The 23564-nt window shown below is 41.7% G+C and overlaps 1 protein-coding gene across 10 annotated transcripts in view; it reads right to left on the bottom strand.

Annotated features, from left to right (window-relative positions):
• The window catches only part of TENM3 (teneurin transmembrane protein 3), a 1659985-nt gene that overhangs the window by 707491 nt on the left and 928930 nt on the right, over positions 1–23564 (bottom strand). Inside the window, exon 1 of one of the 10 annotated variants that reach the window (XM_073606848.1) lies at positions 10452–10814. The exons of the other annotated variants lie outside the window; for them this stretch is intronic. The gene's annotated coding sequence lies outside the window, so the exon portion shown is untranslated. Of the gene's footprint in view, positions 1–10451; positions 10815–23564 lie in introns of those variants that run through there. 10 annotated transcript variants of the gene reach the window in all.

Here is a 23564-nt window from a genome sequence, read left to right as displayed (position 1 = left end):
CTTTGGTGGGAAATCTCAGACGATTAAAAAACAACGGAAACAAACTGCCACAACTGCATGTCCCAGCAGGGCAGCTACTTGTAATTTCAGAAGGCTGGAAAACATCAAGTAAACGCTTTCAGATTATGGGCTTGTGCACACAATGTAAAAAATGCTGAATTCAGATAAAATAAATAACATTGTTTTTTTTACAGATCTGCATGCAGCAGTATTGTATGCTATGGGCCCATGCATACAGCTGCATTTACATCAGTTTTATTTAATACGTAAAGATACAAAAAAATCAAACAAAAAAAAATAAATAAAAATTAAAAAAAGTGCATCTGGGGTCAGTTATTTATTATTATTATTACTACCATTACAGGTACTTATATAGCCTACAATCTATGTGTAAATTTGAAGTAGAGGAATGGAGGAAGAATTTTCAGATGTCTCTGGAAGCACTATTAAATGCATTTTTTTAATTTTACGCAGAATCCTGCTTCCAGTCTATGCCAGCAAGATCCGCCATAGATATCAGTAAATCAATTGCAGCCATGTGCATGAACCTTATAACTGCATCACAGTGGCAATTACTTTTCTACACATGCACATCACCTAATGTATATTTACTGATTTACTGATTTCTGCTTCCACTCCCCCCAACATTAAAGACATTACATGTAAAGGAGTAGACTCTGCATGAGAAATTGATAAGCCATTTAGTTAATATGTATATACCACTATGATTAAGACCCTGGCTGGTTGAACGCATAAGCAGACAGTTTTATGTGAATTACTTAATAAAGAGAGTATTTTATGGTTACGAGGTGGCCAATGTTGCCGATTTTCTAGTGAATGCTTAGCATCTGCAAGAGAAGGACTCTACCACCTTTCTAGAGGAAACTACTAATATTTAGGATTTTTTTTTTTTAAATGTCACCATTTTTTTTTAAACAGACTTGTGTTCCTTCTTAACTTTAGCATACTTAGGTAACCAATGCTTGTGACCTTTTTTTTTTTTTTTTTTGGAATCTGCAGCTGATGAAAACACGGGAGACTGGCAGAGTGGACAGGTCTAGCTGGGATGTATGTCATTGCTGAGTGCTGCGATCTTGGTGCAGTCCCCTAAAGATCAACTCCTTGCAGAGCTTGAATGTCATTGAAGACAAAGGCTACATCAACTTTCTTACAAGATGCCATTGTCATTAGAATGTTACAGCAGGCTTCAGCTGTCAGCCATTTGTTTACTTTCTATGCTCCACAGAATTCACAGAACACAGTTCCTTACATACTGGCATATTTCATCCTATACTAGCTCCAGTCATGCATATCAAACCCAACAAGGCTGGGCAGAATAGATGTTTTTCTAAACTTTTATTCACTCATAAATAAAGACATTGGTTTAAAGGAGGACTCTACTTAGAAGGCTGAAGTGGATGGGATGTGGTGAATGTGGATAGTAAATGCGACTTGATCGTCATTGTTCTAAAACCGACAGTCGGAATTCTCCCTGACCCTTTATTCACTCATAAATAAAGAAACTGGTTTAAAGTAGAACTCCACTTAGAGGGCTGAAGTGGATGGGATGTGTTGAATGGGGATAGTGAATGCAACCAGATTGTCATTGTTCCAAAACCGACAGTCGGAATTTTCCTTGACCATTTATTTTCTGCTGGTGCACATCACAGGTTTTCAAAGACACAGAGGTGGATTTACCAAGGACATTGAGAATCTTCACTCAAATAAATTAAACAAAAATTGCTACAACTATCCAATCATGTGAAAAGTAAAGCCGTGATTGGATATTTAGGCTACTTATATTTAGGCAGTTTTCTGGCATTTTAGCGCTAAAAATAGCCTCCCCAGTGTGTAAAAATAGCCTCCTCTCTCATGCCTCCCCAGTGTGAAAGTCCAAGTGTTTTCACACTGGGGCGGTGTGCTCGTGGGGCGCGAAAAAAAGTTCTGCAAGCAGCATTTTTGGGGCGGTGTGGGAGCGCTGTATACAGCGCTCCTACACCGCCCATACCCATTGGAATGAATGGGCAGTGCGTCCAAAGCGCCTGAAAATTGCTTTGGAAGCACAGCAACACGGGCGTTTTTAACCCCTTCTTCGGATGCTGGGGGGTTAAAAGTACCCCGCTAGCAGCCAAAAAGCACCGCTTAAACAGCCAAGAGCACCACCAAAACTAGCAGCGCTTTACCGCTAACGGACCCACCACCCCAGTGTGAAGGCAGCCAAACAGCTAGACCATGGGTGCTCAACCTGTGGCCCCCCAGCTGCTTCAGAACTACCCATGAGGCATTGCAATGCTGACACAGTTACAAACAATGACTTCCAAAAGCTGAGGCATAATGGGACTTGTAGTGCCGCAACAGCTAGAGGGTCACAGGTTGAGCACCCATGAGCTAAACCAAGGAATGGTAACCAGAAGATGACGGGAGAGGGAAGATCATGGAAACCAGTCCACTGCTTGGGAAACAGACCAGTCCCAAGTAAAGATTCTTCTCAAAAGATTTAGCAATAGTAAACTATCAAACAATATATATATTTCTTTGGCCCTTAATGCATGATGTCTATGCGTCTACATAAATTGGCATATACACAATTACACACATACACCGTACACATCCCATGAACAAAATGACCAACAAAAGTTTCTCCATGTGAACAACTATTTTTTTTTCCTATTTGCTCCACTAACAGCCTAGTACAAGCCGAGTAAATCAGTTTGTGTCAAAGAGAAAACAAAAGTTGTTTCTTAGGTCTCTCGGAGGAGTCATTCAAAGCCATGGCCTCTTTCCCTTTCTCTGATTTTCTGGCAACATTAACACACAGAGGAATGTGCTTCTACTGCATTAGCGAACGTCTCACTGTGTTGTTTTTGGCTGATCCAAAAAAACTTTAACAAAAAAAAAAAAAGAACAAACAAAAACTTTTCCCTTTTGAAGGCATTAGTAGCTTTTATTTGCGCAGAAAAGAAAAGAAAGACTAAATACGGTAAGTCTCAAGGTCAGAAATTCAAGTAACATTTGGATACTTCTAGTAATGTTTATAATTTTCAGGTTGTCTCTTGCCTAAATAGTTTCAGCATCCATGCTTGGACAATAAAAGTCTTATTTTTAAGTACATACAAATACTTTCTTTTTATAAAATTTGCTTGAAAATGACAGGGGTCGATTTGCTAAAACTGGAGAGTGCAAAATCTGGTGCAGCTGTGTGTGGTAACCAATCAGCTTCTAACTTCAGTTTGTTCAGTTAAGCTTTGACAATAAGATCTTGAAGCTGATTGGTTTCTATGAAGAGCTGCACCAGATTTTGCATGCTCCAGTTTTAATAAATAACCCCCTCAAGGTCAACCAGAGTGATTGATTTTATTTTTATGAATTTTCAACAATGCATAAAAAAATTAGAGTTATGGGCCAACCGTTTGTTAGGAAATCACGTTTGACAATAAAACCTGAAAGCTGGTTGGTTTCTATACAGAGCTGCACCAGATTTTGCACTCTCCAGCTTTAGTAAATCAACCCCACAATATATATTGTTTTAATCCTTATACAGTTGCCAGTTCTTGAAGATAATGGGCAGAGGTTAGAAGGGCAGCGACAGGGCCCAGAGTCCAAAACAAAGGCAGCAAGGTAAGTCCGAGGTACAGAATCCCTAAACTCTGACAAAGGGGATGATTTACTAAAGGAAAATGGACTGTGCACTCTGCAAGTGCAGTTGCACTCATTTTCCCCAGAGCTTAGTGAATGTGGTGAAGTTCTGTTGATCTCCATCATCCAAGTGAAAATGCAGTTTTTTTTTCCTTGCACCCAACTGGATATTATTTACAAAGTGAACCATCACCAAATTCACTAAGCTCTCAGGAACGTCTACTGCACTTGCAAAGTGCACAGTCTATTTGTCTTTAGTAAATCAACGCCAATGCGTTCTGTGTTTTTCCTTCTGTTAAAGCACAGCAGGAGCTGAGGATCATAAAATATGTGTATTAAATTAGGAAGCACTTGAAACTGATCTGCAACGTCAGTTTTGACTGCTTATTTTGACATTATGTTTTATATGTTAAAGCAGAGGTCCGCCCAGATTTTTTTTTTTCACCCGTTCTGCTGCACTGCGTTAAATACTTTAATGCGTGTGATAAAAATCGCTGTTCAATTCCTGTTTTTTTAATTCACTCACGTTTGTTTTCTGCATTGCTGAGCGCTTCCATCTTCACTGTGGGCACGTGAAGCCCACTAGGAGTCTGTTCCAGGATAAGGTGCTGCTGGCTACCCAGCATGCACCGCCCGATCTCGCGCGTGCACAGTCTACACAGGGCATAACGCAGGAAGATTATCTTGTTGCTATAACAGACAGCGATGGAAGAAGTTCCTGCCCCGTTGTTATGGCAATGCAATCCTGCAGTGATGCCCACTGACTCCTGGGAACAATGAGAAACATAGCCCTGGAGCCAGGGCGCCCCAGGATATGACTACAGCGCTGCGGTCAAGAGCAGGCAAATTACAAGGGACACCCAAACTCCCCTTGCAATTAAAGGGGGTGGAACTCCCCTTTAATTGCAACATACAATAGTGTGCAATAATGCATAGCAACCAATCAAGTTTCGCTTTTTGCGCACTCTTTTTCCTTAAAAAAGAAAAAAAAAAACAGCAAATTGGTTGCTCTGAACTGTATCTTTGACGTTGCACTTTATAATAATATTTATAGAGATAACTTCTCTACACGTTAGTACTTTATTATTAGTATGTATGTGAAAATGCTAATTTATACATCTCAGGCAGTCAGTTTTTTTATAGACTTATTAAGGATACTTCTATTGCAATCTTTTGAAGAGAGAAGCTAACATTCCATTCCCAGCAAAAGCATCTCAGCAAAAAATCTAGAAAACGTCTCACAACGTCTGAAAACTGGTCTCTCTAATTCAGCCATGACCAGGATTAATCAGAAGCCAAACACATTTTAATTGGCAAATCATCATGTGGTTTCTCGTGATGCATTAGAGTTGCGAAGCACATTAGACATGAAATTGCAGTTTGAATTCCAGAGCCTATCAAAACATACAGAAAAAAAAAAGGGCAACGTTCTGCAAGTAGGGAAAAAAAAAAAAAAAGAAACTCACACAATGAAATCATTGCTGATGTCTATTTAATTGCCATTAGTCACATGTGACATTTTTGCAAGCATGTTAAAAGCCCGCCACATGTGCCTCAGCCAAAGCTGGCGGAATTAGCTGAAAATGATTAAAGAATCTATCAACAAAAATAACCACATGTTAGAGCCACTACAACTCATTTCACTGTTCGGGAGTAGGAGGAAAAACTGCTGCTCTACAAATCCTACGCATCTGGTGACCAAAAAAAAAAGAAAAAAGAAGAAAAAAAAAGGAGAAAGTAACAATCCAAGTGAACAACCGAGCATATAAATATACTGCATTCCAGGAACTAAAACAATTGTATTGATAAATAAAAAGAAAAACTAAAAATCAAACATGATACAATAAAAACAAATAGTTATTTTAAATAAATATTAATAAATAAATATTATTTTAAAAAATACACTGCAAAAATGTATAGCACTAATTTATAAATATCCCCAGCAGAGGGGGCTATTATGGGCAACATTGTTAAAATTTACATGACTTTTATGATGAATGAAATGCTTCTGAGAACCTTTTTTACCGACAATCATAGAAGGTTTTTTCTTTTTTTCCTCTTTCCAAGACTCTCAGCACAAACTGTCTATCTCCTATTCAAATGCACTTTAGCAATAGCTCAGTGCAAGTGCATTCACTGGGTCACTTCAAGTTACCGGCCGTGGTGACAGGTGCTTAGCAACGCTTTTCTAGTGGACCTTGTCCGGGAACAAATACCTGGAACGTGGGATTTTAATCCATCTTGCAGTATTAATTATCACAAGGATCTAAGCATTCAGGCAGCCCCTGCTCTCCACTGCTCCAGTCTGCCTGAATGGAGTCTATTGAAAGTCAAAATGGAAAGTTTGAAGTCACAAAAACTGCTGCACTTGTTTTCATATGAAACTGTGGAGGAAGAAGCATTTGGCAGATTTGTGAACCTTCTAGGTATAAAAAAAAAAAAAAAAAAAGAAAAAAAAAGGGAAATAAAAAAAATAAAATGTACCTGACATCAAATCGGGAAATAATTTTGTCTGCACAGCTCAGATTTTTTATGTGTGTCACTGGGGTCATAACATACTGAATTCATGTGCAAAATGTAAGAGGGAAATATTCTCTGAAACACAAGCTAGCGGATAGCGCACAATAGAGAAAGGTTTTGGGAAATGTTTCTCTTCTTATGCAGAACCATAATATGACTTTAGATATTAACTGTGATGTCTGCAAGGCAGATCTATACTGGGAAGATCAAAGAAGAACCATTCACTACTGGGACCAGCAATGTGGTCTACTCTTGGTATATTTAAATTGATCTTAATTTATACAGAGCCCTAGACCAAATCATCTGTACTCTAGAACAGATATTGAAGATAAAAAGTGATACAATTATTTCCAGCTGAAACAAGAAAGCCATTTTTTTTTGTATGTGTATTGTATGTTAGAATACTGTACATTTTATTGTACATACGTTGATATTCTTGTCACATAAATAAAAACTCTGCATCCAATAGTGCTTGATGTTGGTAGGTAAATAATGCATTCATTAAACTTCTATGACCCCCCCAAAAAAAAGCTCAATTTCATAAAAAATACTCATCCTACTTGAGCTGACTGCCGACAGTTGCAGGTACAGATGCCAGTTCAAAAAGTTGTTAAAGGCAACTTAAAAGAAGATTTCAGTCTGATGGAGGTTGAGGTGTCAACCAAGAGGTAAGAGTGGAGGCCTGTCATGGTGGCGCTTTGAACTAACAAAAGTTGTTTTGGGTGACCTGGACATCAAATCTGTGTATATAGAATAAATTGGGCATCAAACATGTGTATATGGATTAACCTAGACACCAAATCTGTGTATATAGATTAACTTGGGCATCAAATATGTGTATATGGATTAACCTAGACATCAAATATGTGTATATAGAATAACTTGGGCATCAAATACTTGTATATGGATTAACCTAGAAATCGAATATGTGTATATAGAACAACTTGGGCATCAAATATGTGTAAATAGATTAACCTATAAATCAGATATGTGTATATAGAATAACTTGGGCATCAAATATGTGTATATGGATTAACCTACACATCAAATACTGTATGTGTATATAGAACAACTTAGGCATCAAATATGTGTATATTGAACAACCCGGACATCAAATCTGTGTATATGGATTAACCTGGACATCAAAGTGGTATGCAAATACCCAGTGAAATGATATTGGACCCAGAGACATTATTATTAATTGGTAGGCAATTACAGACCCTCTGTATATGGATTAGTATGGATACCAAATCTGTATATATAAAATAACATTGACATCAAATCTGTGTATATATAGTAACCCATGCATAAAAAAATATGTATATAGAATAAACTGGACATCAAAACTGTGTATATGGAATAACTTGGGCATCAAATATGTGTACATAGAATGACCTGGACATAAAATATGTTTATAAGAAATAATCTAGACATCAAATATGTGTATATAGAATGACCTGTACATCGAATATGTGTATCTAGAGTGACCTGGACATCAAATGTGTATATGGAATAACCTGGACTTCAATTATGTTTATAAGAAATAACCTGGACATCAAATATGTGTATATAGGATAACTTGGGCATCAATTATGTTTAGAAGAAATACCCTGGACATCAAAATTGATTATAAGGAATAATCTGGACATCAAATAGGTGTATACTGTATGGAATATCTTGGACATCAAATATGTGTGTATGGAATAACCTGGACATCAAATGTGTGTATATGAAATAACCTGGACATCAAATCTGTGTATATGGAATAACCTGGACATCAAATCTGTCTATATGGAATAACCTGGACATCAAATCTGTGTATATGGAATAACCTGGACATCAAATCGGTGTATATGGAATAACCTGGACATCAAATCGGTGTATATGGAATAACCTGGACATCAAATCTGTGTATATGGAGCGATGGCATGGAGGAGTAAACATGAATAAAGTGTTATATTAAAAAAAATATCTACCAGTAATAGGACAGTCTACAAAAAAAGTTAAGAAAAAAAAAAAAAAAAAGATAGTCTACAGAAAAAAATTACGAAAATCTAGCAGGCCTGACAAAATGAAAATGCAAGTGTTGTATAAGTGCCTGGCAGAGCCTAGTCATGCTTTAACAAACCACCGTCAAGCTATGTCAGTCTTTTGCTATGCAGCACCTGGATGGTGATATATGCCAATAACAATGATAATTATTTCAGTTCAGTTCCACCCAAATCAAGTTTTTATAGATTAGGTATTTGATTTTGCAAGAAGCTAAAATCTTCTGCGTGATCCAACAAGTTGTGGCTGCACTGTAAACAGGCCTTAGTAAAAGCAAATAAGTTAACCTAAGAAAAAAAAGTTTCATTGGTCCCTTTACTGCAGGACAAGACATTGGCAGGCAAAGGCAACGTCGGATCCCCCTAGCCAGAAGTATATTATGGATTCTTTGCTCTTACATGAGTCACTCGCATGTAATGTAGAGTAAAATAAATCACTGTATACATCAGGTCACACTTCATCAGGCACCCCTTGTGCAGAATATCAGATGTTTGCAGGGATTTTAATCATAGGCTCCAAACTGCTTTTCTTCTATTTAGTACTCAATCCCCAGAAGGGAAGCTAGTCTACAAACGCACGACCCTTCCAAGACTTAGAAAAACCCAAGCAAGTCAGTCCAGCTAAATCATTCTGCAGATCTGCACCATCTCCCCAAGCTATTCATCAACTTCAGCCTAAAGAAGAAGAGCAGACCACAAACTTTCAAACTCCTAAGAATTGTAGTGGGGGGGGGGGGGGGGGCACGCTAGTTATCACAACAAATTCAAAAGGCACCCATTCTTCATTTCTACAAGCTGCCATGCACTTTATATAGAGATCAGACAGTACAGGTGGGTAACTCTTCCACCGCCAGGGAGAGAACTATCCACAGACCGCCAAGCAGAGGCTTCGGTGAATATACAAGCACACAGTGTCATGCATTATTAAAGAGGAACAACATTAGAACCTGCCAGTAAAATATAAAACTGGGTTCTTCCTATTAACACACAGCAGCCATCGCATAAAAGGTTTCTACCTTGGGGTAAGTGCTTTCTCTGCTCACTTTGCAGATGGCCGGGCATGACCGGCCGAGCAGGAAATGTGAGACCCGGAATGGCAAATATATAAATAAACTTTTCCAAACCCCCCCCCCCCAAATAAAAAAAAGAACACCACTGCTTTTTTTTTTTTTTTTTTTTAATTCTCTCTGGTCACTCACCGGATCCCTATTGTTCACAACATACACATGGAGAGAATCAGTTAAGTCTTTGTCTGCAGGATTTCATAGCAGTGCATTCAAAGTGGAATTTAAAATGCCTGCATAGTTTCACCCCCCCCCCCCCTTTTTCTCTAAAAGCCATGTCCAAGGGAGGGGGGAATGCAGAGTTAATAGAGAGCAGATGAAAAGCAAACACAAATACCATCACTCTGAATTAAATTCAATATTCTGTGAAGTTTCGAACCTGGTGTGCATAGTTTAACCAAATAACAGAGGAGAAACCGGTGGGACAGGGAGGGAAAAAAAAATCAAAAATCAGACAAGCAATTAGTGACAAGTATATCTGGGCAGATCTATAGACATCCATATCTCCAGCTCTATCTCCATAGATCTTTAGACATCCACACCATCGGACATCTAGGATCCAACACAGGCATCCCATACCTTCTTGGCCAGAGAGTGGCTTTGTGAAGCCCAGCAGACAACACCATGTTGATTTAAAGTCTAGCTGTATTTTGATACAATTTATCAGGCTCAGTGAAAGATTGTCAAACACACAACTCCTCTGGCTGGCTTCAGGAACAATTTGAAAGTTTTTGAGAACAAAAGGTTTATTTTAAGAATGAAAATCTTGGCTGGCTCCACTGCAGACTAGAGGGGAATCTGCTTTCAATTACAGAAAGTATTTCCACTCCATTGAGATGAGAAGGGGGGGGGGGGGGGGAATCAGACCTTTCAAGAGCAGGCACAATCTCAGGGCAATGCATCTGATTAGGAAGCCTAAATGACAAGGTGCCACCATGGCAATCACAATCACTGGTTGGACTGGAGGGTGAAGCAGATCTAAGGAGGACATGGGACTGCAGCACACCATCACACTCACCTAGGTACTAAGATAGAAGAGGGATCCTGCAACAAAGGGATGGAGGCTGTGCAGGGATGGCATAAGGTGCTCAATCAATACTCATCCATCACATATCACAGATGCATTGCAAACATAAAACAGAATGGAAATAAAAGTAGAAAAAAGACTTTTTTTTGTAATTACCTCTGGTTTAGTCTTGTCTTGTAGGTGTCTTCTAAGGGTTAAAAAGCCAGCTCATTTGAGATGCTAATGGTGCTGGTGTTGGAGAGATTCTAGCACAGGGAGCCTCCTCCCATTCCAGCAGTAGAGGATGGAGAGATGGTGCCTGTGTGTGTGTATGGGAGGGGATGGTGACCAGCCAGGCTGCTGCTCCTTGTGCTGCTCCTTGTGCTCGGGATCGGCTCCTTTCCTATGGCTGCTCGGTGTATGTGAGTGAGTGGCAGAGCCTGTGCAGCACGTTGGAGCAGTCTATAATGTATCACATTACACAGCCTGGCTCTCTCTTCTAGCAGCGAGCAGCAATCAGACATGATAGGCTGAGACTCCTCTGTTTACACCCAGGCAGGAGGAGGAGGAGGGGGCTGAGCCTGCCTCCTTTAACTCTTCTCTACCTAGGATGGCAGATCGGCCACCTGTCACCAGTGCCAGGCCAGTCTGATGGCGGGGATAGGTGCTGGGGGGGGGCTGGGGGGGCTACCTCCCCCCTCCTTCTCCTCCTCTCTATGTTGGGGGTCTTGGATTGTGTGCAGCCACTTTTTGCTGCATGTGTCACTGAAAGCTGTCACTGGATTGGATGGATGGGAGCTGGGTGTCTGCCTGGAGCACATATACATTCTGCCTGGAGGGTATCCTGCCTCTACCCAGCTAAATATGCCTCTCATTATCACAATTGTCATAGGGCACACCAAACTTTCTGCACTATACCAGGAGGAGAACATTTTTTTTTTTTGTAGGCTAGCAGACAGAGCTCTCTAATAATAGGATGTGTCTGTCTTATCGTCCAGCGGTGCTAGAAGCACAATCAGTCACTGGGACGTAAAGGGATCATTCGCATGGCACCTGCTATGCTTATAGGAAACCCGTACCAGGTGTCGTTAATGAGTGTAGCTCCCAAATGTCTCCAGTTTGGAAGGACTGTCCTGTTTTTAAAAACAAATCCTTGCGTCCCTCTTCTCAGTTGTCCCATACCGCCCAGCTGCCCTCTAAACCCACTTTTTAAACCAAATTCCAAGGCTCCTTTCTTCTCAATTATCCCATACCACCCAACAGTCCCACTTTTCCCATACCACCCAACAGTCCCACTTTTCCAACCAAATTCAACAGCCCTTCATGTGGAAGGACTGTCCCTCTTTTAGAACCAAATTCCTCTGTTCCTCATCTCACTTGTCCTATACTTTCCAATTATCCCTCGTTTGGAGGGAATGTCCCTCTTTTTGAACCAAATCCCTATTTTCAGTTGTCCCATGCCTCCAAGCTGCCCTCTTTTACACTTCTAGCACCAAATTCAGTGGCCCCTCTTTTCTTCTCAGTTATACCATACCACCCAATGGTCTGTCTTTTACAACCAAATTCAACAGCCCCTCATTTGGAAGGATTGTCCCTTTTTCAGAACCAAATCCCTCTGTTCCTCATCTTGATTGTCCTATACCTTCCAATTGTCCCTTGTTTGTAAGGAATGTCCCTCTTTTAGAACCAAATTCTGTGTACCCTCTTTTCTTCTCAGTTATCCTATACCTTCCAAAGGTCCCTCTTTTACAACTAAAATCAACAGCCCCTCATTTGGAAGGATTGTCCCTCTTTCAGAATCAAATCCCTCTGTCCCTCTTCTCAGTTGTCCCATACCTCCCAGTTGCCCACTTTTGGAACTTAACCCATTTTTAGACCCAATGTCCATGGCCCCAATTTTCTTTCTCAGTTATCCCATACCTTCCACTGGTCCCTCTTTTACAACCATATTCAACAGCCCCTCATTTGGAAGGACTGTCCCTCTTTTAGAACCAAATTCCTCTGTCCCTCTTTTTAGTTGTCCCATGCCTCCCAGCTGCCTTGTTTTAGAACTAAATACACTTCTAGAACCAAATTCCACGGCCCCTCTTTTCTTCTCAGTTATCCCATACCACCCAATGGTCTGTCTTTTACAAACAAATTCAACAGCCCCTCATTTGGAAGGCTTGTCCTTTTTTCAGAACCAAATCCCTCTGTTCCTCATCTTGATTGTCCTATACCTTCCAATTGTCCCTCGTTTGTAAGGAATGTCTCTCTTTTAGAACTAAATGTCCCTCTTCTCAGTTGCCCCATACCTCTGAGCTGCCCACTTTTAGAACCAGATTCTGTGTCCCCTCTTTTCTTCTCTGTTATCCTATACCTTCCAATGGTCCCTCTTTTACAACCAAAATCAGCAACCGCTCATTTGGAAGGATTGTCCCTCTTTCAGAATTAAATCCCTCCGTCCCTCTTCTTAGTTGTCCCATACCTTCCAATGGTCCCTATTTTACAACCAAATTAAACTGCCCCTCATTTGAGAGGGCTGTCTCTCTTTTAGAAGCAAATTCCCCTCTTCCTCATTTCGCTTGCCTTATATTTTTCAATTGTCCCTTGTTTAGAGGGAATGTCCCTCTTTTAGAACCAAATCCCTCTGTCCCTCTTCTCAGTTGTCCCATACCTCCCAGCTGCCCTCTTTTAGAACTAAACCCACTTTTCAAACCAAAATCCATGGCCCCTCTTTTTTTCTCAGTTATCCCATACCACCCAATGGTCCCTCTTTTACAACCAAATTCAACAGCCCCTCGTTTGGAAGGACTGTCCCTCTTTTACAACCAAATTCCTCTGCTTCTCATCTCACTTGTCCTATACTTTCCAATTATCCCTCATTTGGAGGGAATGTCCCTCTTTTTGAACCAAATCCCTTTGTCCCTCTTTTCAGTTGTCCCATGCCTCCCAGCTGCCCTCTTTTAGAACTAAATACACTTCTAGAACCAAATTCCACGCCCGCTCTTTTCTTCTCCCTTATCCCATACCACCCAATGGTCTGTCTTTTGCAACCAGTTTTAACAGCCACTCATTTGGAAGGATTGTCCCTCTTTCAGAACCAAATCCCTCTGTTCATCATCTCGATTGTCCTATACTTTCCAATTGTGCCTTTTTTGTAAGGAATGTCCCTCTTTTAGAACCACATTCCTACCAGCTGCCCACTTTTAGAACCACATTTTGTGGCCCCTCTTTTCTTTTGGGTTATCCTATACCTTCCAATGGTTACTCTTTTAGAACTAAACCCACTTTTAGAACCAAATTCTGTGGCCCCTCTTTTCTTCTCGATTATCTCATACCATCTGACAGTGCCTCTTTTACATCCAAATTCTGTGGCCCCTCATTTGGAAGGGCTGTCCCTGTTTTAGCATAAAATCCTTCTGTCCCTCTTCTCTGTTGTCCCATACTTCCCAGCTGTCTTTTTTTAGAACTAAACCCACTTTTAGAACCAAATTCCATGGTCCCTCTTTTTTCTCAGTTGTCCCATTCCACCAAATGGTCCCTCTTTTACAACCAAATTCAACAGCCCCTCATTTGGAAGGACTACTCCTCTTTTAGAACCAAATGCCTCTGTTCCTCATTTCGCTTGTCCTATACTTTCCAATTGTCCCTTGTTTAGAAGAAATGTCCCTCTTTTATAACCAAACCCCCCCTGTCCTTCTTCTCAGTTGTCCCATACCTCCCAACTGCCCACTTTTAGAACCAAATTCCGTGGCCCCTCTTTTCTTCTCAGTTATCCCATACCTTCCAATGGTCCCTCTTTTACAACCAAATCCAACAGCCCCTCATTTGAAAGGACTGTCCCTCTTTTAGAACCAAATCCCTCTGTTTCACATCTCGCTTACCCTATACTTTCCAATTGTCTCTTGTTTGGAGGGAATGTCCCACTTTTAGAAGCAAATCCCTTTGTCCTCCTTCTCAGTTGTCCCACATCTCCCAGCTGCCCTCTTTTAGAACTAAACCCACTTTGAGAACCACATTCTGTGGCCCCTCTTTTCTTCTCGGTTATCCCATACCACCCAACAGTCCCTACTTTTACAAGCAAATTCAGCAGCCCCTCATTTGGAAGGACTGTCCCTCTTTTATACCAAAATTCCTCTGTTCCTCATCTAGCTTGCCCTATACAATCCAATTTTCTCTCGTTTTGGAGGAAATGTCCCTTTTTTAGAACCAAATCCTTCTGTCCCTCTCCTAAGTTGTCCCATATCTCCTAGTCCTAGCTGCCCTCTTTTAGAACTAAATCCACTTTTAGAATCAAATTCTAAATTCTTTGCTTCTCAGTTATCCACCCAATGGTCCCCTTTTTACAACCAAATTCAACAGTCCCTCATTTGGAAGGACTGTCCCTCTTTTAGAACCGAATCCCTCTGTTCCTCATCTCGCTTGCCCTATACTTTCCAATTGTCCCTCATTTGGAGGGAATGTCTCTCTTTTAGAAACAAATCCCTCTTTCCTTCTCAGTCACCTGATAACTTCCAACTTTCCTTCTTTTGGAAATATATTCCACAGCACCTCTTTCCTTCTCAGTTGTCCCATACCTCTAAACTATTCCACATTTAGAACCTAATCCCTCTGTCTAGCTTTCCTTCTCAGCTGCTCCTCATTGGGAAGGACTGTCCCTATTTTGGAATCAAATCCCTCTGCCCCTCTTCTCAGTTGTCCTATACCTCCCAATGGTCCCTATTTTACAACCAAATTAAACTGCACCTCATTTGAGAGGACTGTCCCTCTTTTAGAACCAAATTCTTCTGTTTCTCATTTCGCTTGCCCTATACTTTTCAATTGTCCCTTGTTTAGAGGGAATGTCCCTCTTTTAGAACCAAATCCCTCTGTCCCTCTTCTCAGTTGTCCCATACCTCCCAACTGCCCTCATTTAGAACTAAACCCACTTTGAGAACCACATTCTGTGGCCCCTCTTTTCTTCTCAGTTATCCCATACCACCCAACAGTCCCTACTTTTACAAGCAAATTCAACAGACCCTCATTTGGAAGGACTGTCCCTCTTTTATAACAAAATTCCTCTATTCCTCATCTAGCTTGCCCTATACATTCCAATTTTCTCTCGTTTTGGAGGGAATGTCCCTCTTTTAGAACCAAATCCTTCTGTCCCTCTCCTATGTTGTCCCATACCTTCTAGTCCTAGCTGCCCTCTTTTAGAACTAAATCCACTTTTAGAATCAAATTCTGTGGCCTCTCTTTGCTTCTCAGTTATCCACCCAATGGTCCCCCTTTTACAACCAAATTCAACCGTCCCTCATTTGGAAGGACTGTCCCTCTTTTAGAAACGAATCCCTCTGTTCCTCATCTCGCTTGCCCTATACTTTCCAATTGTCCCTCGTTTGGAGGGACTGTCTCTCTTTAAGAAACAAATCCCTCTTTCCTTCACAGTCACCTACTAACTTCCAACTTTCCCTCTTTTGGAAATATATTCCACAGCACCTCTTTCCTTCTCAGTTGTCCCATACCTCTAAACTATTCCACATTTAGAACCCAATCCCTCTGTCTAGCTTTCCATCTCAGCTGCCCCTCATTGGGAAGGACTGTCCCTATTTTAGAATCAAATCCCTCTGCCCCTCTTCTCAGTTGTCCTATACCTCCCAACTGTCTTTCTTTTAGAACCAAATCCCACAGTCCCTCATTCCTTCTCAGTTACCCTATATCTTCCAGCTTGTCATCTTTTATAACCAAATTCCACAGCCCCTCTTTACTTCTCAGTTGATCCATACCTCTCAACTGTGCCCCACTTAGAATCCAATCGCTCTGCCCTTTTTTCCTTCTCAGTTGTCCTATAATTTCCAACTGTCCCTCATTTGGAGTCAGTGCCCCTCTTTTAAAATCAAATCCCATAGACCTGCTTTCTTTCTCAGTTTTCTTGTACCTCCCAATTGTTTTTCATTAAAACCCAATCACTCTGTCCTTCTTACCCTCCCAGCTGTCCTATACTTTCCAGCTGTCCCTCATTTGGAAGGACTGTCTCTTTTTTATAACCAAATCCCTTTGTTTCTAATCTTAGTTGTCCCACAGTCCCTCTTTCCTTTTCAGTTATCCCATACCTCCCAATTGTCCCTCTTCAACAAACAAATTCCACCGTCACTCTTGCCTTCTCAGCTGGCCCATACCTCCTAACTGTCTATCATTTAGAACCCAGTCCCTCTGTCTGTCTTTCCTTCTCAGCTGTCTGTTACTTTCCAGCTGGCCCTTGTTTGGAAGGACTTAAATCCCTCTGCCCCTCTTTTCAGTTGTCCCTTACCTCTCAGCTGTCCTCTTTTAGAACTAAACCCCGTAATCCAGCTGTCCATCTTTTACAACCAAATTCCACTGTCCCTCTTTCCTTCTAAGTTGTCCCATACCTCTCAACTGTTCCTCTTTCAGAACCATATCCCATAGCCCCTATTTCCTTCTCAGTTTTCCCATACTTCTCAACTGTCCCTAATTAGGAAGGACTGTCCCTGATTTAGAACCAAATCCCTCTGTCCCCTTTTCTTTCTCATTTGCCCCATACTTCCCAATATTTACAACCAAATTCCACAGCCCATCTTTCTTTTGTCAAATGTCTTATACCTCCCAACAGTCCCTGAATTGAAAAGACTTTCCTTCTTCCAGAACCAAATTCCTCTGTCCTTCTTCTCCATTGTTCCATACCTCCCAACTGTTCCTTACTTGGAAGGACTGTACCCCTTTTAGAACCAAACCCCACAGTCCCTTCCTTTTAGTTATCCCATACCTCCAAATTGGTATGGGATTGTGTAAAGCACGTGCCCGGACGTATACCCCACTGCACACCATCTGCATTCAGGGCATACGTCTGAGCATGTGAAGGTGTTTTATGCAATCCAATGCATAACAACAGCTGTGGGTACTGGGAAAGTTTTTTACGAAGGCTCTGGACGCTGTACAGTCCCCTTATGGCCATGTATATGAGCCCTAATTCTAACCTAAATCAAGCCCTGATCTACCTATTTTATCTTTATTATCTTTAAAGATATTTCTTCTGGAGATCCTCCACAAAGATACAATGTATTTTCTCCTCCTCACAGATGTTCTAAAGAGAAAGTGAGACAGGGGTAGCTTCTCAAGCTAGTGATCACTGCAATTAACTGTCACCGTATTGTAGAAAGTCCTACCAGGTCCTAAATGTTACTCTGAGACCAGAAGCTGTTGGGTGACAGCTCAGTTTTGTTGCTGAATGTGATCGAGCACATTCCCAGCACAAACCCATGTACATATATGTGGCAGCATGGTACAAGGTCCAGTTAATGTTAACATAAAAAGGGTTACAGCCAGAACTAAGAGGTCAACTACTAAAACTACACCACTCACCCCCCAGGAGCCATCTGACAATGTAGCCAGCAATAACTACTGCTAGTCTGGCTTCAAAATAAAAACATGCCTGGGACAAGTGGTGGCAACAAGAATGCAGAGGGCTGGGTGACTGACGAGCCCCCCCACTCTGTATTATCTTTGCCACCACTTGTCTCAGGTAAGTTATTGGAGCTGAGAAAAGTGATGGTTATCAAGCAGCTATCTTCTTGCTAACTACACTGTTGGATGGCCAGAGGGGGCTCCTGGTCTGATGTCCTAGTTAGGATTACAAAGTACATAGGAACATGGGGCAACGTACATGTACATAAAGAAAATTTGAAGTGAGAATTCTTTTTTAAAAAAAGGTGTCAGGAGTGAGCATCCCCAACCTTAGTTTAGAAATGAGCAGTTGCCAAATATAATTGCCGTACAAATATTGAGGACGTTCAGATTGTGCCAGCATGTCTGACAGCCCTAGTGTTTATTGGCAGCTTAACTGTGCCTTTAACAGCGGGTCTGTGACAGGAAAATTATTACTAAACAGCCAATGTATTCCTATGGCCTGCACTCAGTGGTGTCACTAGAGTTGGTGTCACCTGGTGCGGTAAAACATAGGGGTTGATTTACTAAAGGCAAATACACTGTGCTGTTTGCAAAGTGCAGTTGTTCCAGAGCTTAGTAAATGCGCAAAAGCTCTGCTGACTTCCATCATCCAATCATGTGCAAGCAAAAATGCAGCTTTTTTAATTTCCCTTGCACGTGATTGGGTATTTTATGCAAAGTGAAGGCTTACCTCATTTACTAAGCTCTGGAGCAACTGCACAGTCAATTTGCCTTTAGTAAATCAACCCAATGGTGTCACCCCCCCCCCCCTTCCTCCCCGCTAGCCTGTCACAGTGCTCTGTCCTGCCACATGGCACTGAGCAGGCTACCACGTCAGCATGGCTCTCCTCCCCCTAGCCTGTCACAGTGCTCTGTCCTGCCACATGGCACTGAGCAGGCTACCACGTCAGCATGGCTCTCCTCCCCCTAGCCTGTCACAGTGCTCTGTCCTGCCACATGGCACTGAGCAGGCTACCACATCAGCATGGCTCTCCTCCCCTTAGCCTGCCACAGTGCTCTGTCCTGCCACATGGCACTGAGCAGGCTACCACGTCAGCATGGCTCTCCTCCCCCTAGCCTGCTACAGTGCTCTGTCCTGCCACATGGCACTGAGCAGGCTACCACGTCAGCATGGCTCTCCTCCCCCTAGCCTGCCACAGTGCTCTGTCCTGCTTCTCCTGTGGAGTTACAGTAGGAGCAGGACAGAGCAGTAGATACTGGGCAGGCTAGTGCATTGGACTCTCTCCTATCTAGCCTGCCACAGTGCCCTACAGGCTAGTTTCAGGCCGGCAGCACACTGTCACAATGCACACCCCAAACCAGGCCCCTGTAAATGATGTGGTCGGTGCCAGCGCACCGATCCCTACACTGTCACAGATGGGGGTGACACCATTGTGGTTGGATATCACTTCCTCTGGCGGGTGTCACCCGGTGCGGTCCGCACCCCTATAGCAAGACCACCACCTGTACTCATGGGGGCCCCCCATCCATCCGAAGCTATAAAACTCGCCAATGGGCTATGCAGTAAACACTCCACCAGACAAGGCCACACAGCGAAGAAGTCAGGAGAGGGGCTGAAGGTAAGTATTTAGGTAGGTGACTTGTGGTGTTTATAAATATTGGAGAAGTCAATAATTTAATTAGAAAGATTAACATGTGCGGTAAATAAATCCAACCCTGCTATAAAACCTTTTTTGAACGGAAAATATAGATTTTGTGGAAATGCCAATGCGTGGTATGCTTTAGTGATAGACTCTGCCCAGATTTCCTGAAATCAGGAGCTTGTTAACACGGGTTGGAATTGACTTTTCAGGATAATCATCTTCGCCATCTATTACCACTGCAAAGGCTAGAAGTAGAAAACCCAGAAAGCGCCATGACACATAGATTGCGTTCCGCATTAATAGCTCATTCTCAGTTATGGCGTAGTACAGTAATAAAACTGCAGTGAGAATCCTGGTGCTTCTTTTGAAGTGGAACAGCAAATAGATTTAAATGATGCAATTCGCACCACTATATTATAAAATCCTTATGGTGCTTTTAAGATTTTACAACACAACATTGAATTTTGCACAATCAAATATTCATCAAATGCAGAGTGAATGCGCAGGAAGTGACTAAAAAGTAATTGAAAATTAATTCTGATGAATTGTTACACCTATAGTACTATAACAATAAAAAGGTGTAAGGATTCTTAAAAGGTTTATAGATTTTTGTAAATCGGGTTAACAAATATTCATATTTTTAGCCTTTCTGCTTCCTGTGGTGGCAGCTGAGAACAGTTCTTTATAAAAGTAAAAGTTTATGTATTAAAAAATACAACCATGCGTGTGCACAAGAAAATACAAGTGTCAGCAATTAAACGTGTATAGCCATCCACAGCGCATTCTGCAATGCATGTCAATGCATGTTGCAATTGTGGCTTCCAGGTACAGCAACAACAGGCAAATTTTACTCTTGCCTCTTATTATTTCAATATATTTCTAAATAGATATTAATAAGTAAAAGTTTATACGTTTATTTAAAAAAAGAGTGCTTTTTGCAGTGTGTATATATATATGTGTGTGTGTATATATATTTATACTATACACTATATTACCAAAAGTATTGGGACACCTGCCTTTATGCGCACATGAACTTTAATGGCATCCCAGTCTTAGTCTGTAGGGTTCAATGGACCCATAACAAGCACAAGCCGGCAACTGACAGCTTCTTCATAGAAAACTTTATTATAGCATCAATGCAGTAACATGTTACTGCTTTGATGCTATAATAAAGCTTTCTATGAAGAAGCTGTCGAGTTTCTCGTACTTGTTATGGATCCATTGTAAATTTAATTAGCCAGAGCACCGACCATTCTGCACATTAACTTGCACTATATAGTTTTCTTTTGTTACATTGTTCTGTAGGGTTCAATATTGAGTTGTCCCATCCTTTGCAGCTAGAACAGCTTTAACTCTTCTGGGAAGGATGTCCACAAGGTTTAGGAGTGTGTCTATGGGGATGTTTAACCATTCCTCAAGAAGCGCATTTGTGAGGTCAGGCACTGATGTGGATGAGAAGGCCTGGTTCGGAGTCTCCACTCTAATTCATCCCAAAGGTGTTCTATTGGGTTGAGGTCAGGACTCTGTGCAGGCCAGTCAAGTTCCCCCACCCCAAACTCGCTCATCCATGTCTTTATAGACTTTTTTTTTTGCACTGGTCCAAATCATTTGGTGGAGGGGGGATTATGGTGTTGGGTTGGGCTTGGTCCCACAGTTCCAGTAAAGGGAACTCATTAGGCCTCAGCATACCAAAACATTTTGGACAATTTCATGCTCCCAACTTTGTTGGAGTAGTTTGGGGATGACCCCTTCTTGTTCCAACATGACTGTGCACCAGTGCACAAGCAAGGTTCAAGACATGGATGAGCGAGTTTTGGGGTGTAGGAACTTGACTGGCCTGCACAGAGTCCTGACCTCAACCTGATAGAACACCTTTGGGATGAATTAGAGTGGAGACTGTGAGCCAGCCCTTCTCATCCAACATCAGTGCCTGACCTCACAAATGTGCTTCTGGAAGAATGGTCAAACATTCCCATAGACACACTCCTAAACCTTGTGGACAGCCTTCCCAGAAGAGTTGAAGCTGTTATAGCTGTAAAGGGTGGGCCAACTCAATAATGAGCCCTACGGACTAAGACTGGGATGTCATTAAAGTTCAAGTGCGTGTAAAGGCAAGTGTCCCAATACTTTTGGTATATATTTGTTTTTCTTATAAAAATAGGTTATTTATTAATAAAAAGAGGTTATAATGTCACTACCTCCTCTTCTGATGCTCTCAGTTTCTCCCTTCTTTGGGTGTCTCCTTTAGCAAGCCAGGTTCAAAGTAGGTACTGTACTTGTGCGTGTGCATTCCCAAACCAGCGGTGTGTGTCTATAGACTCATACAGCACAGTTGGCCACACGCCCTCCTTACGGGAGTTTGTGTGACAGCAATGGGAGCCAATTGCTCTGCTGCCCCGAGTTTCTCCTGTGTAAGCCGGAAGTGAGGGAAGTTGTGCTGGAGCTGGAGACAGTGCTGGAGTGGTGACATGGAACCAGGTAAATGGGGTTTAGGGGCAGAAGGGAGTAGGACAAGTAGTGGGGTGTTTTTTTACCTAAAATAGGTAAAAAAAAAATAGGTCTTGCCGCTGGATGGCTTTTGGATGCAAGACCTCGCTACCAAAGTTCTTGCTATAGGCATTCAAGTCTGGGTACATCAGCCTAAAACCTACATCTACAAAGCACTATGGGTTATTAGGGCAGCACATTGCAGCAGATTGCTTTGCAGCTTCCTGTGTGATAGAAACCTGTCCATGTGATAATTGATAAGTCTGTGATGACTGGAAAAAATTCTGTTAAAAGGAGGTTCTTTCAACACACCTGAAAAGTAATCATGCCGGTGATGTTAAAAGGAGCTCTACCTGCTGACTCAATAAAGATCTATATAGTATTATTATTCAATATTTCATATTTAACTGACAAAAAAAAAATTTTTACATTTTACTTTTTTGTCCTTACCATAATAAACAATGAAAGCAGCTATGTACACAGTTGTGGCATGAAGGTCATTGGGAAGAATACTGAGTGCTGCAGGGGACCAGAAGATGGACACTCCAAGAAGTGTCAGTTTCTACAGTGATTTTGGGGGTTGATATTTCTGCAGTGTGGTAACTCAGACAGCAGGATATGTACTCTTTTCAGGGAGCTCTGGCATTAAAATTTTTAAAGTGCCCGTCTGCAGCAGCTCTTCTTCCCTCTCTCTAGTCTCACAGGAAACACAGCAGCAGAAGCCATTGGTTCCTACTGCTGTCAGCCAAATTCATTGAGGAAGGAGGTGGGGGGGGGGGGGGGGCGGGTGGCTGAGCCAGGCTGTGGATGTTTTATGAAGCACATAGCCAGGATTGGGATGAAGCCCACACAAATGCCACTTGCTATGGGGGCACTCGGAGAAGAGGAGGCGCCTAGAACGCCAGCGGGGGACCCTAAAAGAGAAAGTTTGGGGCCGCTCTGTGCAAAACAATTGCACAGAGCAGGTAAGTATAACATGTTTTTTTTTTTATTTAAAACAAAAAACTTTACAATCACTTTAATTTTAGCAATGGGATCATTGTGTGAATTTTCATTTAGTTTAGTGAATGAGGAGAAGCTGAGTAAAAACACACTTTGGAAGGATTGTTGCTGAATCGGCTATAATTTGAGTTGTGGGTGCCTCTGTCAGAACCACTGGACTTGACAAAAGTGGATTGTTCAATTGACTCTTGTCGTAGGAGTCAGGTGCATTCCCTAATCCTTTATCAATATTCCTGAGTGGTATATGTAAAACTGTTGCTTAGTTCAACCGATTACACAAATCACACAGTGCAATCACCTAGAGTACTGCTGGCAGGTGGGCAACCATGTATCTAACCAGCTAAGGCTGACCTGCAATCTTCAACCACCTCAAAGCATGCAAGGATTTGTAGTACATTTATATGCTGTGGCATGGTCTACCTATAATGGTGAGATGGTGGTCAGCAAAATTGTTATAACAACTCTGATATAAGTATGCAAGATAGTTTTGGAAAGGAATGCATGTTTATGCACTGAAATATCAGTTCTGGGTGGATTTGGAGCTGAAAGAAACCAACATGGAAATGATACTGCCAGTAAGGTCATAGGCAACAAATGACCTTCACCCGAATTGGCCAATTATGGTATGCTTTAATGCATTCTGTGATTCCTACAAATACCCCGTGGCTGACTAATCTTGGGGGAAGAAAATTGAACCAGAATGGATTTTCACACACAGTTACAATTATGTCCTCAGGATAAGGAAGACACCAGAGTTGTCTGCTCAGTGCAT

Source organism: Aquarana catesbeiana, linkage group LG01, assembly GCF_042186555.1.
Source record: "Aquarana catesbeiana isolate 2022-GZ linkage group LG01, ASM4218655v1, whole genome shotgun sequence".
NCBI lineage: Eukaryota > Metazoa > Chordata > Amphibia > Anura > Ranidae > Aquarana > Aquarana catesbeiana.
Note: the sequence above shows the minus strand (reverse complement) of the source record. Positions and strands in the feature narration are given on the sequence as shown.